We start from the raw sequence: 17,101 nt of genomic DNA, 5'->3' as shown, positions 1-17,101 counted from the left end.
TTGTGCCCAAGTTTTATGTAGAGCACTTGGATCCGGTCTTTTGGCTCAAAGTTAATGACACCACCCACCCTGTATAGAGGCTCTGACCTGGGTCCGTCAGATGCCTTCTGGGTCCAGCATTGCTCTTCCAGAACAATGACAATTTCAAATTTTGCATCTCTTCTCTAAAATGTAAAGTCCTGACAGCAGGGACTATGTATCTCTTTCTTACTGTAAAAATAGTGGTACTTGTGGAAGAAGGAGGGAACTGTCTGTGTCAGAGTCCAGGGGAACCCACCAGGTTGCTGATAGTGAGAATTCCTGCTTTCTGGGATATTTGATTGATGTAAGTTTAAATAAAATGATGAGGCAGACACTGCTAAGTATTTTTAAAATTCTCCCTTTCATTCTAGAGGAAGTTTTCAACTGAAATTGCTTAGGAAAAAATAATGTTGATTTTATCCCCTTGAGGCAATCTAAACAAGTCTATATCATTTTAAACAAGCATGACATATAAAATTAGGATTTTATAAAAGATAAATTGCAGAATGATCATTCCATTTACAAAAATGGAGTTTTTTTTTTTTTGATAGCCCTAGAGCTTTTTCAAAAAATGATTTGATTTTTGAAAGTCCAGTTTACATATACCTTGCAGGATCAAATTGGTTGCAAGGAGCAAATCAGGGACATTTTTGAAAAGATAGCTGCAGGTGAATGGGAAGAACATTTCTTTGAGAGTGGAATGAAATTATTGATGCCCAAGAACTGAAATAAACCTCTTTCTTAGGAAGATGTCTTTGGTGTGGTTGGTAGTAGTGGGTATATGTGTTATGTGATATATTGCTAAGGGCAAATTATGTCAGTAGTTCTGGCCTTGGCTGAGTTGAATGTGTATAATACTGTATTATACTGTGTAGAGAATAGAGACTGGTAGCTACTTATGAGAAATAATAGTTCTATAACTTCATTAGTTTTTCAAATTAGTAGTACAGACAGTTCCCACTTTTTACCAGCGTGCTTTCTGGAAATGGAACCATAAAGTAGAGAGTTGTAAAGTGCCTCCCACTTTCCTTCAGGAGTAATATCTTAATTGAGACTGTGTCTCTGACCATATATTTGAGATAACTATAAATCATAGATAACTAATAAATCATAACTATAACCAACCCTATGTCAGAGACAAAACCTTCCATAGTTAATTTAAAATAGTAAAATTATACTCTTCTATAAAAGGAATATAAATGTATTATACACATTGATTTTACATGTACTCTAAAGAAATATGTTCAACAAATAAAAAGTTCAACTAAACTATGTCATCAATTCTAGCAGAACTAGCTATAGTATAAATTCATTAAATATTTAATTCCTAATCATTTGGTTCTTTGTATTTAGAGGAACTCTGAGGATGATTTTTGTCCTAGTTCAGTCCAGGTAGTTTGAGTGAACACTTTTCTTTTGATGAACATTTCCTGGACCTGTTCAGTCTTTTCAGGATTGTTCTCCCAAATAGGATGAACCAAGGCGGTTACTTAGCTTCTCTGAAATGCTGAAATTCAGCTTCTTAAACTTGTAAAATGACACTGAACTAGTTGGTGTCCCAAGTTCACAACCTGTATTTGTGATTTAGTGATAAAAGTGTAAAGTTAAGGTTGCAAACAGTGCTCAATATGTGGGAACCTCTATGGTGATGGTGGCAAGATTCTCCTCTAGTTCTATACTACCACCATCTGTGTTTTAGGATAATCCGGGGTGTTGCTGCTTAACTGTCTCCCAAATGCCTTAAAAACAGCCAGCAGGTTGCTCGTAGAAGCTTTTCCTAAGGTACTTTAAAATCATTTTGCTTTACACAAAAATGATTTAGTGCATCTTAATTGAATGTGGACTTAAAAAAAAAAAACGGAAACAAAAACTCTGCTCTATCTGAAAATATAAGCCACTTATTTATAGCAGACTTAAGGACCTGCTTACATGGCATGAAATTCACATGCCAACTCAGCTATTGGCTTTTTCAGTTTACTTTTTTTATTCCAAACTTGTGATTTTGTGCACATTTATAGTAGATCATTGAGCAAACAAGCATTTTCTGGGGGTAACTTGTTATTCAGACATTTATCCTTTCTTGCATTCCTTCATTCAACAGATATTTATTGACTATACTACTAGCCACTTAGTATTTTAGGTTGTAAATACAGCAGAGGAAAAAAATAAGCAAAAGCCCCCTGCTTAAATGGAATTTACACTCCACTGACAAACAGAGGAGGAGGGTGGCAAATAAACAAAAAATGAACAAGCAAATAAATAAATATGTCAGGTGGTTGGTAAATGCTGTGATGAACAAATTTAAAAGAGTAAGGAGAATAGAGAGTCTAGAGGTAGGAAAATTGTTATTTTATTATAATATATTCAACATAATAAATCTAAATCTATATAGAAAGCATTAATTTAGATTTGTATTTCTATAGGGTAATCAGAAAAGGCCTTTTTAAGAGTTTACCCATGTGGAGGAACAAAGAGGCAAACATGTATCTATCTAGCAAAAGAATTGTCCAGGCAGAGAGATCAGACATCCCCCAGGCTGCAAGAGGATTGTGTGCCCGTGGGATGGGAGCCGGATGGGCAGGAGACAACTGGGTACTGTGTGCAGACTGTATCAAATGTGTGAGTGAGGACAATGGAGAGTGGTGGGGGAGTCATGGTAGGAGCCTGGGCATGATCTGGGGTTTACTTCAAATGAGATGGGTACATCAGAGGGCATTCAGCCGAGCATGTGACTTGGGTTCTACCAGTAGTCTTCTGGGCTTTTGTTTAGAGCGGAGCCAAATCCTTTGTTTCTCTGATGAGCTGGACCCTTTGGATTCATTTCATTGAGGGGGAAAGGTTTTGGAAAATTAGAGATGCTGCTAAGCAGAATAAGTCAGAAAGAAAATGACAAAGACAGAATGTTCTCTGTATGTGGGATACAGAGAAATGGAACTAAGGGGCAGTCAAAACTAAGGCAGTAATAACATCTTCACATCAGACAGTTAAACTGAGGCAACCAGAGGTGAAGAGTGGCTTGGGGCGGGGAAGGGCCCAGTGGAGCATGGTGGAGGATGGTTGGGTATGAAAGTCTGGTTCTGTAGAGGTTTGATATATAGACATAAACCTACTTTACCTCAATACATATAATTTGGAAAAAACAAAAAGGTTTTTAAATTTAATAGTGTATTTTTACATCATTTTGTGCCTTTTTCCATCTCAGTTGTAATCCCCTCGGGCTTCCCATCACCAATCACCAGTATGCCATCACCATAGTCCAGTGCACTTTCTCCCCTCCCCCCCCCATTTTTGATCCCATTCCCCACTCCACCCCCTGTAAAATGTCTCTGATATATAGTTGTTCATTATTATTATTGTTATTATTTTCCCTTGGTCCTTTATGCTCCTGCTATGAGTGAACAACAAAAAGATTTTGAAAGAGAAAACCAGTTGTTTTGGATTCACCTATATTTCTAAAGAAAACTAGAAAGTTACAGTCCACCTTGTTAAAGCTTATTAATGAGCCTGTACGTTTATGGTAAAAAAACAAAACAAAACAAAACAAAACAATGAGTTTGATATTATTTTCTGAAGCATCAGGAAAGACTACACTAACTCTGTCTGTGTGTAAATAGGTTGGTGGTTTTGGCCTTGGCGGGTCATTCCCAAGAGAGAGCCCTCCCAGTTGGGTTTTGGATGCAAGGAATTTCTGTTTTACATGTTAATTTTGGTTTTTCTGCCACAACATTGTCAGGCAAGTTACTTCTCCTGCAAACCAAGGGTGAGCCACCACAGGGGTTGAAGCAGGAAGCACTGCCAGGAACAACAGGGATGGCATGTGGGCAGAAAACAACACCAGGCCGAGCCAGCTCTCCATTCATGTGTAGTGAGGACCAGTTTTCCCAGCTTTTCTTTGGGAAATGAGGGTTTTGTGTTTTGTTACCTATTCCTCCAACAGTGGTACACGTGAATCCATTAGTTACAACAATATAATGTTTAAAAGCTGTTTCTGACCATGCACTAAGGAGGAAATGCAGATGGTCATGTCAGTGCAGGCAAGCACTACGTTTCCTTCTAAATAGATTTTCCTTCTAAAACCTATTGAAATGCTTATGATTACACAGTCAGTTTCTACCAAGTTTTAACCTACTCCCAAACTTTTTTGGGAAAGATTTTAAGAGCTTCTGGGAAATTATGAAACAAATATTTGAAGTTGGGGCAGTCACGAAGAAAAGTCTGATTTATCCTGTAAACTGAGGTTGTATAGTTTTGGCAACAGAATGGCTTGGATTTGAATATCTGCCCTGCCATTGTGAAGCTTTATATATCTTTGGCTAACTATTTACCCCTCTAAGCTTCAGTTTCCTTGTCTCTAAAATGAGAATAATAATACCTACTTTGTGGATCTTTTGGAGGATTAAATTTAATAGAATGGCGTAACGCCAGGAGCATAAGATTCATAGATCAGTGGTAGCTATTGTAATTATAACAACATAGTGTGTGTCCCACCTAGCTCCTGATCAAGAAATAATATCATGTTTCTAACTTAAAATTGGTCAAGTTAAGTAGAGAAAAGAAACGTTGTGGAGGAATAATATTCTAGAGTAATTGGTGCCAAAAGATTTCTCAAATAAAAATATAGGCCTTGTTATTAATCCCTTAAAACAATAATTTGTAACCATTCTGAGACAGATTTATGAACTACAGCATTCATTTAGAAATGCTAAACTAATGAGAACTCGGCCATTAGTTGTGATAATGGTCTATCATTGCAAGTTTGAACCTTGTGTACTTATTTGGCCTCATTTCAAAATAATAAATTATTTCTAACTCATTTCATTTCTTGAAAATGTCCTTATGATTTAGGTCATGCTTTGGATTATGAGTAGTACTCCTATAATCCATCATCCAAAATAAACTATATGATTCTGGGCTATTTTAAGATGGAGAAACTTCAAACATTTTGCAGAAATTGCATAGAGGGGTTGCAGAGGCTTCTCGAGTCTCTAATTTATCTTTTTATGCCTATGCTTGATTGTTATTCCATATTGAGGTTTATTTTCCTTTTAAAATAGCTCTACACAAAGAGAATATACTGCTAAATACTACTGCAAGGAATGTTTACAGATGCAAATGATTTCTATTTAAAGAGCTCATGATTAAAACGTGAAAGAATGTGGCACTAGAAAGCATGTGAATAACCTTTGAGAAATCTTACAATAGAACTGCGTATGGAATATTTATAATCTACGATTATAGCTATAAGGGTGTATGTGAATAAGTACATTCAATATGCCACAAAGGGCCTCACATTGAAACATGTTAGCCTAATTTAGCTTTTTTTTTTTTTTTAATTTAGATAAACCAAGTTTTATTAGTGGAAAACTAATGTGAAGCAAGGTAGGAGGCCAGTGCACTAAATGAAACAGGTGTCACATTTGTCTGCCACAGAAGTGCCCATATCCATCTCTCTGATAAGGACATGACATCTTCCTGATAAGTTCTATTGGGGCCATTTCAGTCTCTCGTAGATACTTTGAGGCTCAACGCCTCTTTCATTACTTCATTGTTTTATTGCTCACAGAGCAGGATGCTAATAAAGTCAGAAAAAGAACCTGATCTTTGGCACAAATAATTTTTCCATCTGTCTGAGAACATCATCTCTTTGGTGTCTTTTTATAAAGACGGAACATCTGTGGTCATCCAAAAGAACCCCCATAGCTTGTGTTTCTGGTGGAAACCATGGCTGTCATCTCAGGTGCAGTAAGCAGTCCCGGCTCCTGTCCCTCATCGGGGTTCTGGAGAAAAGCCTGGCTCTAGCCCTGGCTGTACAGGGGGACTAATGAACATGTCACGCGCATCTCGAGTTTTCCAGTCTCTGGCACAGCTGTGGCACTTTCCTCCCCTGCTGCGAGGCACAGCACGCTGGCCATTTGTTGGCAAGTTCATATTTCACACTGCAGGGAATTGAAATGATTGAACAGACAGAAGAAGAGTTTTATTTGCAGTAGCCTACGTATCCCCAGACTCTGATTTGGCATAAAACATCTGCTTCATGATCTGCTTCAAGGCCAGTTCCTTTCCTCCAACAAAGGTTACGACTTCAGGCAAGCTGTGCTTCCACTGGCAGGAGGAAATTTGCCCGAAGACTTGATTTAGTCAGAATCAAAGCATCCTGCCACAGAATTTCTTTTTTCAATTATCTCTGAAGAGGCAGCCAGACTTTAAATGTATCAGTATAATAAATGTAATGAAATAAGGCAGACACTCCTTTCCCCCAGTTGCTATCAAGGAAGTGCGCATTTCACCCGGGGCCCGTGACACTCTGGCTGTCTGCTCACACGTACCTTGGCAACAACACGCGTGGGCACGGCCTCTGCATGCGTTTTGGCACACCTGCCAGATAAACGAGCACATGCTTTGGTGTTACCTGCAGTGTTTACATCTCTTAGATTGTACAAGCAAATTGGCAGGATGCTGAATATAATTATTACTATTTTTCATAGCAAGGATGTATCATATAGTCTTTGTTTTGTGGTATGGTCCTAATTACTAATTATATTTACCCGCATGATTTTGTTGTGCACAGTCATATTTTTTTTTTGCTCAAGACAGCCCTTGCTAGCTTACAGACATATATACAAAATTAAATCCTGGCATTTTATTATGCTAGAGCAATTAGATGCCATCCTCGTAATGAGAAACATGACATCTTCATCGCTCTCCTCTATATTTTCATGTTGTTTTAATGCAGACATTTACCAGAATTGAATACAGCCTTCTTCCTCCTCCTCCTCCTACACACATGCACGCACACACCCCTAATTGAATATCTGCATATCTCCAAGGAGTCCTGTGGGTGAAACCATGTATTCATCTTCTTTAGTTCTTAGGCCACTTTGGTTTAAGAGTAAGAACTGTTGCTTTTATGAAGTGCCTTTTTCTATAAAGTCAAAACCTCACAGCAGTGCACAGAAAGCCGATGGTATAAAGGAGCTAAGTAGAGTCTTTAATAGAGAGAGCTGGGTTGTAAGTGTTTTTGTTCCTACAGAGCAGATAGATTTGGCTCCATCTGTTCCATATTCATAACAAAGGAGCGCACTTACAGGAGGGCCGACTTCCCAGAGCAGCCTGGTAATGGTCTTTTCAGCAGAATGAAAGCATCTGAACCCATTGGCTTGGCCTTGCGAAAAGCAGCTCACAGGACTGTCCTTCTGAACCTCGATTTCCTTGTAACGCAGGTTGACATAAGTTTTCCCGATACGTAGAATGAAAAACATTTTACTGATTTCTCATCTGCTTGCAGCACTGTGTAGTTGGAAAGTTCAAGATGTATGGGTTTTACCCCCACACCCACATACCCCAGTCTATTCCCCCAACCCGCCCCACACCCACATACCCTAGTCTGTTCCCCCAACCCGCCCACAAAAGATTTGTAATTAGATATATAGAGGAAAGTTTGCACTTGAAGTAGCTAAAGGTATCTCAGGGGGCAGACTGTTCTTCAAACTTAAGTTGTTTCTATTCTGACTTTTTAATCTTTTTAAAGCTGGGGTTAATGAATAGAAATATGACTTACACCAAATAAGGAAAAACCCCTGTTGAGTTTTGTAATTAGCAAACTTCAAAGCCAATTTCAACTGAGACCTCGTAGATTAAAAAGATAAGTTGACCCAAGAGTACATACTTTTTCTTTTAATAAGCAGGAGAAAATAGGATGAATGTTTTGCCTGAAATACCAAGCTATATAAAATTTTAAAATCTTGCTATTTATATGACATGTTGAGTCAGCATCAAAATGCAAATGAATCCTTAAAACTTGGATAACATGTTGGTGATATCATGCCTCGTGGGTAGAATACTATGTTCATATAACTTTTTCCGTTTCCTAAGAAATAGGAACATATTTTGAGGTGTATTTTTTCCTTTTGTCCATTCTACGGACAAAAGAACTAGAAGTTCCTAAAATATACATCATTGATTTATTTAATATATTTTATGTTAAAGTTATGTTTGTAATTTATCAACCTTTTATCCTGACACTATTAGTGTTTCAAGCAAATCAAATCATACACAAATCTCGCACTAAGTTTTCAGCAGCAATAAAGTGGGGAAAGTTTTCAGCCAGCTAGCCTTGAAGATGCTTTGTGTTTGGCATGGCAAAATCAAAAGTAATATTCAGAGTGTGAACATCAATTTGTAAAGCTCTCTAGCTTCTAGAACACCTTGGTCCCTTTGGTTGCATTTTGGCTAATATATGGATTTGAATCTGTCTGGTTCATTCCGTTTTTACTTAATTTATTCATTCCTTCAAAATGTTTTTTATGTGCCCCTCATAGCACAATCATAGGATTTGGAAATACTGTAGTGTATTAAAAGATAGTTCCTTTTTCTGGAGCTTACAGCTTAATTGGAAAATAGACAATAAACCAGGAAATAAACAAATCTCTAACTGCCAGTTATACTAGGCCATATAAAAGGAGCTGGAAGCCATGATAGAAAAATTTGAAGAGTAGAGGAAAGAAGGCTTTCAACTGGGTGACTACAGATTCCTGCCTCTCTGACCTCATGACATAAAAGGAAGCATCATTATGAATTTTGGGTGTACAGAAGAGAGTTTTTGTCCATAGGAAAGATAATTAGAAGGGTTAGTTTGGGTTTAACATTTTATATTTGACTTAATAAAGTTATATATTTTATAAACCAGTCCTTTAAACTTCCCAATTTAATTTATGAAATTAATTTATACATCTTGTCATTCTCTTAAAATACTATTAAGTCAAAATAGTTTGTTCCGTCCATAGCTTAAATTCCTTTGACCAATTTAAGTTGAACCTAAAGATTTAGTATAGTCACTTTCCTTTTTAAGTACTTCAATTGTTTGACTATAAAATCTTCCCAAGTACTTAGTGTTTCTTACAATCATAGTAAAATAAAATGTAAAAATATGATGAAGTGTTAGTTCATTTAAATGTTTTAAAATAGTATGCAAACCTAAAATTTCATCTAGGTACAAGTTTAAATCAGTTACTCCATTATAAAATTATAAATTGAAATTAAGTGTATGAGTCACTCTAAGATGCATTTTAATATGCCTATTTTATGTGACTAACATCACTTTCAACTTTCCTATACTTTAAAACTATTAAAGTTCCAAATCATCAAATGCCTTTTTTTTTTAAAGATTTATTTATTTATGTATATGGTACAGGCCAAAGTTGCAGGGGCGGTGAGAGGATTCACCAGAGACAGAGTGGGGAGCAGAACAGGCAGATCAATGAAGCACACTGCTGAGGGGAGCAGCGGGCGGGTCAGGAGAGGTCTGCCATGCCATGTGAATCACCTCCGGGGTGGGGATCAAACTCATGATGAAGTGGCTTTAGCTTCTTAGTGCTGTGCTTTACCCTGCTGCGCCTCCAGGGAGGGCCCTTATCAAATGTTTTTCTAACAACAGAAAGCCTAATTCTGTGTATGATTTTGATTCTCTTAAAAATGCCTTAACAGATTTATTTATTAATTTTTTGAACTTCAGCAACATTTTATCCTTATGCAGCATTGCTAAGGAGATGTATCATATCATCTACTTCATTTTTAAACTCAGCTATGATTGAAGGGCAACTTTATTCCTCAACACATGATTAGGAGATAAATTCTCCTATAATGTTTGAGACACTTTAACTTGCCTACGTCTCCAGTGACCTGAGATTTCAGCCAAGCTGACTTCTCTTACCTGTGATCCTGGCTCCAGCTTCCCCTGTTTATATTTAAAGCAGCCCATGGCCCTGGGTTCCAACATCACCTTCCTTTAGTCTCCTGTCACGGTAAGCACCTGCACCCTTGCCAGATGTCACTTGTCACTGGATGCAGTTCTGCATATCTCTGTCTGTAAAAGTGCCCACATTCCTTTCTACCCTCTTATCTCATGAGACCACACACTCACCTGCTTGAATTTTGTATCTTTCTAGACTGTAGCTGACAATTAGGTCACAGTCTCCAAGATCATTCCATAAAAAGCAACAGCAGAGTGGAGAGGAGTCTTTCAGGAAGGGGATTTTTAAAAATTTCTTTGATGTATGTCACTACTCTCTTTTTTCTTTTAGTCCTGAGTTTTGGTTCATGTTTGATTGACAAATCATATTTCAGCTACCTAGATTTTTTATCTCTAGACTCACTCTACAGACTTTCAATAAGTACATGGACTCCCCCAGAACTGAGAATCCAACATGGTACCTGTCCACAACACAGGGAACTTGCACCTCAAGTGCAGAGATACAAGGTGATGGCCAACCCTAAGACAGACATGCTGGGGGACCGGGGCGGGGGGCTGGGTAAGAAACTGATTAATGTCAGAATGCAGAAGGGGGGGGTGTTCTGTTGGAGAAATGGGGAAATCTCTCTTACCCAGAAGGAGCTGGGTCTTTGAAAAGCAAGAACAAGTCACAGGAGAAACTAGGAGAATGGGGAGGTTCAGGGTTAGGGCTGTTCAGCAGGTGATTCCATAAAGTGCTCACCCACTAATTTTACTGGAAATGATCCATCCCAGGACAACGAAAACAAGCTAGGATTTAGTTCCTATCATTAGCTTTGATTTTATCCACTCTCCCAACCTATAATCTTCATCAAGGAAATCATTTTTAGTGTCAGTCATGACACCCTAAATGACTCCCTCTTTGGTAGAACTTAGCCTTCTAAAGAGAGTTCATTCATTAGCTAAGCCCTCAAGGATTCTACTAAAGGCCTGCTGCCTAAAGGAATGGCTGCCCCTGCCCAGATTCTTATTTTACCACTAGATATAGCAGATACTTAGGAGCACACAGTCAACGGCTAAGAAAGCACAACCAAAGAAATCATTGATTTGCAGGAGCAGATATTTACACAAATTTGGTGTACAAAATTATGGAGGAGCAAAATCGGAAGCATCTACAACAGCACAATTTCTCTGGGCGTGGTGCAGTTTTGCCCCTCCCCCCTCGCCCCGGGCTGGTTTTATTCAGTGCCCTCTGGGCAGTGCAGTTAGTCTCTGCAGCTGCAAAGTGTCATTACCCAGCCTGGTTGCTGCTCTGCAGAATTAGGTTCACGTCTTTGGTCAGTGTCCCTCAAATGAACTCACAGAAACTTAGAATGATTTTTGCAAGGGGTCTTCAAAGCCCTTTCGAATTTTCTAAGCAGCCCAGCCTCCGTGTACATCTCCATGCATGTTCACACCCTCCATGCTCCGTCATCCCCCAAACTGCAGTTGCATCTAGTTTTTCTAATTAGGCTAAAAATAAAATTTTCTATTTGGCCCCTTGATTTTACTTATTATTTATAAAATAACTTTTGAACACAGTTATCCCAAACCTGCCCCCATTCTCCCTGGGCAGTGGGACTGATTCACAGGGAGCAGTGTGTGTGATACCGATCTGTAGAGAAGCAAAATTATGTTCTAGATCTACAGGAGCCGAGTTTCCAAGGGCAATGTAGAAGTGGAGAGACCCTCTGAAGTAGGTTATACTGATTTATTTTAAGGTGGAGGCTCACAGAGAAACAGTCCTCTGTGGTTAAGCAATAGGATCAAAGATGCAAAACAAGTCAGAATCAATGAGCCAGAAGAATGCACAGACCACACTCTCAGCCACCATGTCTCTTCCATGGCCCTCTTCAAGGAGGGTGAGGATGAAAGTGGTTACGAAAGGTTCAAAAAGAAGTATTAACTTTCCTAGGAATTGCTTTGTATTAAATTGAAGGTTTATTAGTAATTTACCATTGAGCCACTGTTAATTCCATACCAATGAGTAATGGGGTTTGTGACTTTCCCCCCTTACCAGTTAACAGTCATCCTGACAGCAGTCACAGAGGGAGGCACAAGGAACTGTGGAGAAGAATATAAATAATTCCTCTCTGGGGTTCTAGGAATTCTGCCTTGTGTTTCTTGTGTTTGAGTTCTTGTTGTTATTACCTTTATTTTGTGGCTTCCCACTGAAAGAGAGTTTTTATAAGTGAATCATTCTATTGATCTGTTTTCTGTTGCCAGATGATACCTATTTGGTATAGTAGGTGATTTCACCAAAATCACCTCAAAGTGAAAACTATCAGACCTTACTGGCCTGGAATAGTCATTTCAATAGTGTGGCCTTAATGTCTCAGAAAATAGGTATAATACTCGTTTATATTAGGAAACTTCTTTTTTCCCTAACTGTTCAAAGATGTTTGGTGTTTTTTTTTTTTTTTTAAGTAAAACAGCAAATAAGGAACAATAAATCCTCATGGTTCAAGCATTCACAATTAAAATAATATCTGGATGTTATCTTTCTTTCTGTGCCTAAGTGAATTGGACTTCTCTAGTCACACCTCTGGAAGATAGAGAAGTATAAACTTTACATTGTAATATTTAAGTTGATTTAAGTTTTCCTTAGAAATCATTAAAAATGCTTCTTAAAGGGAGTGTTAAAAATGTGCTGGATAAATCTTCCCTCTTGTTTTAAGCACTAGACAAGTTTGTCACTGAGCTTTCAAAAGCAAGTAAAGTTTGCCACACTTCAAATAAACATGCACAAAAGCATGATACTATCTTATTTGTTTATTCCTAGAAATCGGTGGAAAGAAATTTGTCCTCAGCCATTTATTTGAGGTTGCTAAGAAAAAGTTATAGATCTAGCAAGGCTTAGTTGCTGGAATTTAAATAATACTTAAGTTACCATTTGCAGTGAGAACTTTGCCTAAGGGAGCAGGGGGATAGGGTGGAGGGGTGGCCGGGTGGGGGTACTTCCCATTTTCTCTTTTGTCTGAGGCTCCACAGCTGGAACTTATTTCATTTTCCTTGCCCTGAACTTTCCTCTAATTATTTGCCCCTGTTGCAGTTCCCTGGTGCTGAGATCAAATTTTAGTTTGTGGAGTACACTCATTGTTCTCCCCTTATTATATTGTGGGAAACATACTCCTTTCTCTTTCTTAGCTTTTTTAGAAAAAAAAAAAAATCCCCAGAGTCATATCTAAGTGCTTAGTATTTACATAATATTTTTAATTTCGCCAAAGCTTCCACCTTTACTTAGTATCCTTGCTTCCAGTTTTTACATCTGGGATTTTGACCTTAACCCGCCACTGATTTAAGTCTTAAGAACGTGTGGACTTAGATGAAATGTGTGGGCAAATGTAGCCAGCTCCTGTTGCTGCCATAGAATGGAAGCTGGATAATCCTGAGGCCAAGAGCAGGTTATTAAAACATGTGCCTCTTCAGTCTCAAAAGACGGAATGGTGAGATATATTCCATCATAACTGGCGATCTCGTTTTCAAAATGAAAATTAAGTGTCTTGATGATGTAGTAAAAGAACAGATAGCCAATTGGACATTGTTGCTGCGATATTCTTTTCTAACAAGAGGCCTAAATTTTATTTTAAGACTTTTTTCTAAGGGTCTGGTAACCATTTTCTAAGACGACCATATGGGTTTCGTTAATCTCTACCCTATTCCCACCACTTCTTCTGGCCCCCTCCCTCCAACAGTTTCACAAAATGGATTTTATTGATTCATTAAATTCTAGAAGACATTTTGGTAGTAGCATTTGTTTAAACGGGTTTTATTTTTTCAGCATTTATTATGAAAGAAATATTAATGCTCACTTCACTGTTACCTGCCTTATTTGCATGTATGTGTGTTGGACGTTAAGCTGCATAACAACCTACAGAGAAAACTGAGCTCTACCAGCAACTAATAGCCTATCTTTTCTTTTGCCTTGCACAAATTGAGAAATATTGCCTGTGGCAAACATAATGGAAAACTGCATTTTTAATGCGTGTGTGCACGTGCACATGCACACACATATTTCTCTTAAAAAATTAAATAAATAAAGGAAAGTGGATGACTATTCTTAACAATAAAACTTCTCAGTGTGTCCAGATTGACATGGGACACAGGAAAAAGATAAATTTAGCTTTGGGAATGAAAACTTGAGGATGAATAATGTCAGGTAGAGATGGTAAAGTGGACTAGTAACATGGGTCTGAAAATAAGAAACAACACAAGTCTCATCCTTTTCCTGCTATGCTTCTAGATCTTTGTGAAAATTTGTTACCTTGATTACTGTGGAGTGGCTTGAAATTGCATAAAAGAGCTGGTGTAAAAGATAATTAACATATTTATAACACAAATATGTTATAGGTTATTATTACAGTCCTCTTATTTCAGATGTTTTAAAGCTCACCTTTATGTTCTATCGTATTTGAGGAAAGACTTTCTTTATGATTTACTTCAGTTTTTATTTTGTATCAAAGCTCCTTCAGGTTCACCCAGCAATTTAGAGAAAGAGTGAGACCTCATGCTAATTGCAAGGAACAACACAGATTGACTACATTAGCAAGAACAAACTTAAGTGGCATGGGTAGGAAAATGGGAAACATTTTTTAAATGCTGGAGTGAAAACACAGAGGTATGTCCTTACAGTCTTTCTTCAGCAGCAGTTTATGATTACCTCTCTTCAAGGCCTGTTTTGAGTGGACTTGTAACAGCTTGAAAAATAAACTAGTAATGGATCCAGTTGTTTAGAAGAAGGAGCACGATGGGAAGAAACTGCTCTTGGCAGCATGGGTGTGGCTGTCCAGAGTTAGTGGTGAGGTGGTCTCAGCTTGGCTGAGGAGGCCTTTGATTGTCTGGATCTGTTTGTACACGACATTGTATAAGTTGGCCCATGAAAAAAATCACCCCCAAATGTTAAAGAAACATTATTTCATAATCGGGTTAGGAATCTGGAGCAGTTTAGCTGGGTTTTTGAGTCTGGTTCTATTACAAGGTGAGTTTTCTCAAGGCTCAGCTGAGGAGGATACACTGTCTAGCCACTCAGTCGAAATATAACTGGGTTCCATTCCTTGCCCACCCTTGGCTGGCACCCCCTCATCCCCTTGCCACATGGACCTACCTGTTGAGAATCTCACAATATGGCATGTTAGTTCCTGAGTGACAGCGATAGCAGGAAGGGTGTGGCATTCTCTGCCACAGTCACAACAGTTCATCACTGAGTTCCCAAATTGAAACTTTAGCAACAACAACAATAGAGCTATTAACCTGTGACCATCAGTCACAGAAGTCACCTCTCATCCCTGTGTTGTCTTCTGCTCATAACACACAAAACACTAAGCCCAAACATGGCTGGAATGAGAAAGGATTATGCCAAGTGAGATAAACCCAAAAGAGGAAAACAAATACTGGGTGATTTCACTCACATGTGTAATAGAGAGGGAGAAAAAAACAAAAAAACTAACAAAGGAACAGACAAACTTAACCAAAACAAACCCGAGAAATATGACTGCCAAATTAGGGCTGCCAGAGTGGAAGGGAGAGCAGGCTGAAAATAAATGGCAAGGTGGCCCAGTGGCCTAGAGTGAAGGATTGTGGGTACTTTGATTTTGGCTGTGAAGTGGTAACCTACATCTGAGGTGATGTAAACCTATTTCCGAAATCATGCAGTGTTGTAAATCAGTTACCTCCACAAAGAAAAAAGACAAGTGTAGCTCTGGCCCCTGGCAAGCGCAATGGAATATAGAGGCACACACAAGGAGCCTTGGCAGATACTGCCCACCACAAGCGTGAGGCCAGTCGCCTCTTGCCATGTGTGATTGATAGGCCTATGGTTAAATGTAAGGTGAATATTACATATATTGTTTTTAGAAGTACCAATTTGAAGGCATGGAATGTGGTCCCCTTTACGTATCAGATTTGCTGTCAAGTGCTCAGCGGTGCTCACCTAAGCGTCAGGAAACCAATGAAATAGGTTTTGTGGAATGGTTGAAGTGAGGGCCTGATCTGAGGTTCTAAAAGGGACTGACGATAAGCAGCCCTCTAGTCTCATTGGCACGATAGTCTGAACACAGGACCAGAGGGCCATCAGCTTCTATTGTATTATGTGTGGTGAGACTGTGATTGGCACTTTGGAGATCTTTAGGGGGAAGGGAGCAGTGGACAGATTTACAAAGTTGCTATTAAGAGCATGAATTGAGAGGTTGTGCTTGTTTGAATGGTCTCCTATCCCTACCCTGACTCCAAGGGTACATTTTCAGTCAACTGAGTGAAGGAATATTAGTGTGGCTTGTAAGGCATGGATTCAATTTCTCATTCTTATTTGGACAGAATGAAAACCCATGTCTTTTAAAAAGAGTTCTACCTAGATTTTCTTCACCTGTTGCAGGTTAATAGCTCTATTGTTGTTGTTGCTAAAGTTTCAATTTGGGAACTCAGTGATGAACTGTTTTAATTCTCCATCCCAGTTACTGTTGGTTAGCTTCTGGAGGGCCTGGAAAGCCTCCGATAAAATTCCCTCTGATAAACATGTCTGGCGCACCCTCCTACTCCATGCCCAAAGCTGTGCCTACAGTCCAGACAAACCTCAGTTATCACACACGCCACTTGAGGTGCCCTAAACTGTGGTTCATATTTATGTCTCCATCTGGGGTAAGCTCAGCATAAGAGCAGAACAGTTTGTCTTATATGTCTGTGTAACAACAGCACCTAATGCAATGGGAAGCTAGCATACAATAAGAACTTGAAACGTGCTTGGATGGATGAAGCTGCAGATATACTACATACTCGTAATTATGCCCTAACAGTTTGAAGTAGTGATTAGGACACAAGCAGTTATATATAAATTTTCTTTACATTGTTCATACGTGTCCACAGAATCATATAGGATTAACATGATGTACTTTGACAAAACCTAGTTTAAATTTTAAGTTTTTCATTCCTCTATCCTGTTTTTTTTTTCTCATAATTAATCCCAAGAAGAATTTCTTTATACATATACCTTGGGAAGCACTGTATATTTTGATTCCTGTGTTATTTTGTGTTTTTAATGTTTGTTCAACTTTTGTTTTTTTTTTATGACTGTAAAACACTTTTACATTACCTCATATCTTCAAATATCACTAATGATTAATAATCTATAAGTAGCATAAAGGTATTTTATATTTCTGAGCCAAGAGGTATAGGGTGAAATCTAAAACATAAATGGTATACACTTTCTATTTTTTAAATCAAATTAAAATTGAGTTTGCTGGCCCTCCCTGGTGGCGCAGCGGGTTAGAGCACAGCACTGAGAAGCTTAAGCCACTTCCGCATGAGTTCATTCCCGCCTGC

The 17,101-nt window shown here is 38.5% G+C and overlaps 1 protein-coding gene across 1 annotated transcript in view; it reads left to right on the top strand.

Annotated features, from left to right (window-relative positions):
• The window catches only part of EFNA5 (ephrin-A5), a 272,475-nt gene that overhangs the window by 242,864 nt on the left and 12,510 nt on the right, over positions 1–17,101 (top strand). The window lies entirely within an intron of this gene.

This window comes from Condylura cristata, unplaced genomic scaffold (assembly GCF_000260355.1).
Source record: "Condylura cristata isolate star-nosed mole 26May11 unplaced genomic scaffold, ConCri1.0 scaffold00007, whole genome shotgun sequence".
In the NCBI taxonomy this organism is placed as follows: Eukaryota; Metazoa; Chordata; class Mammalia; order Eulipotyphla; family Talpidae; genus Condylura; species Condylura cristata.
This window is presented reverse-complemented; position numbering and strand designations above follow the sequence as displayed.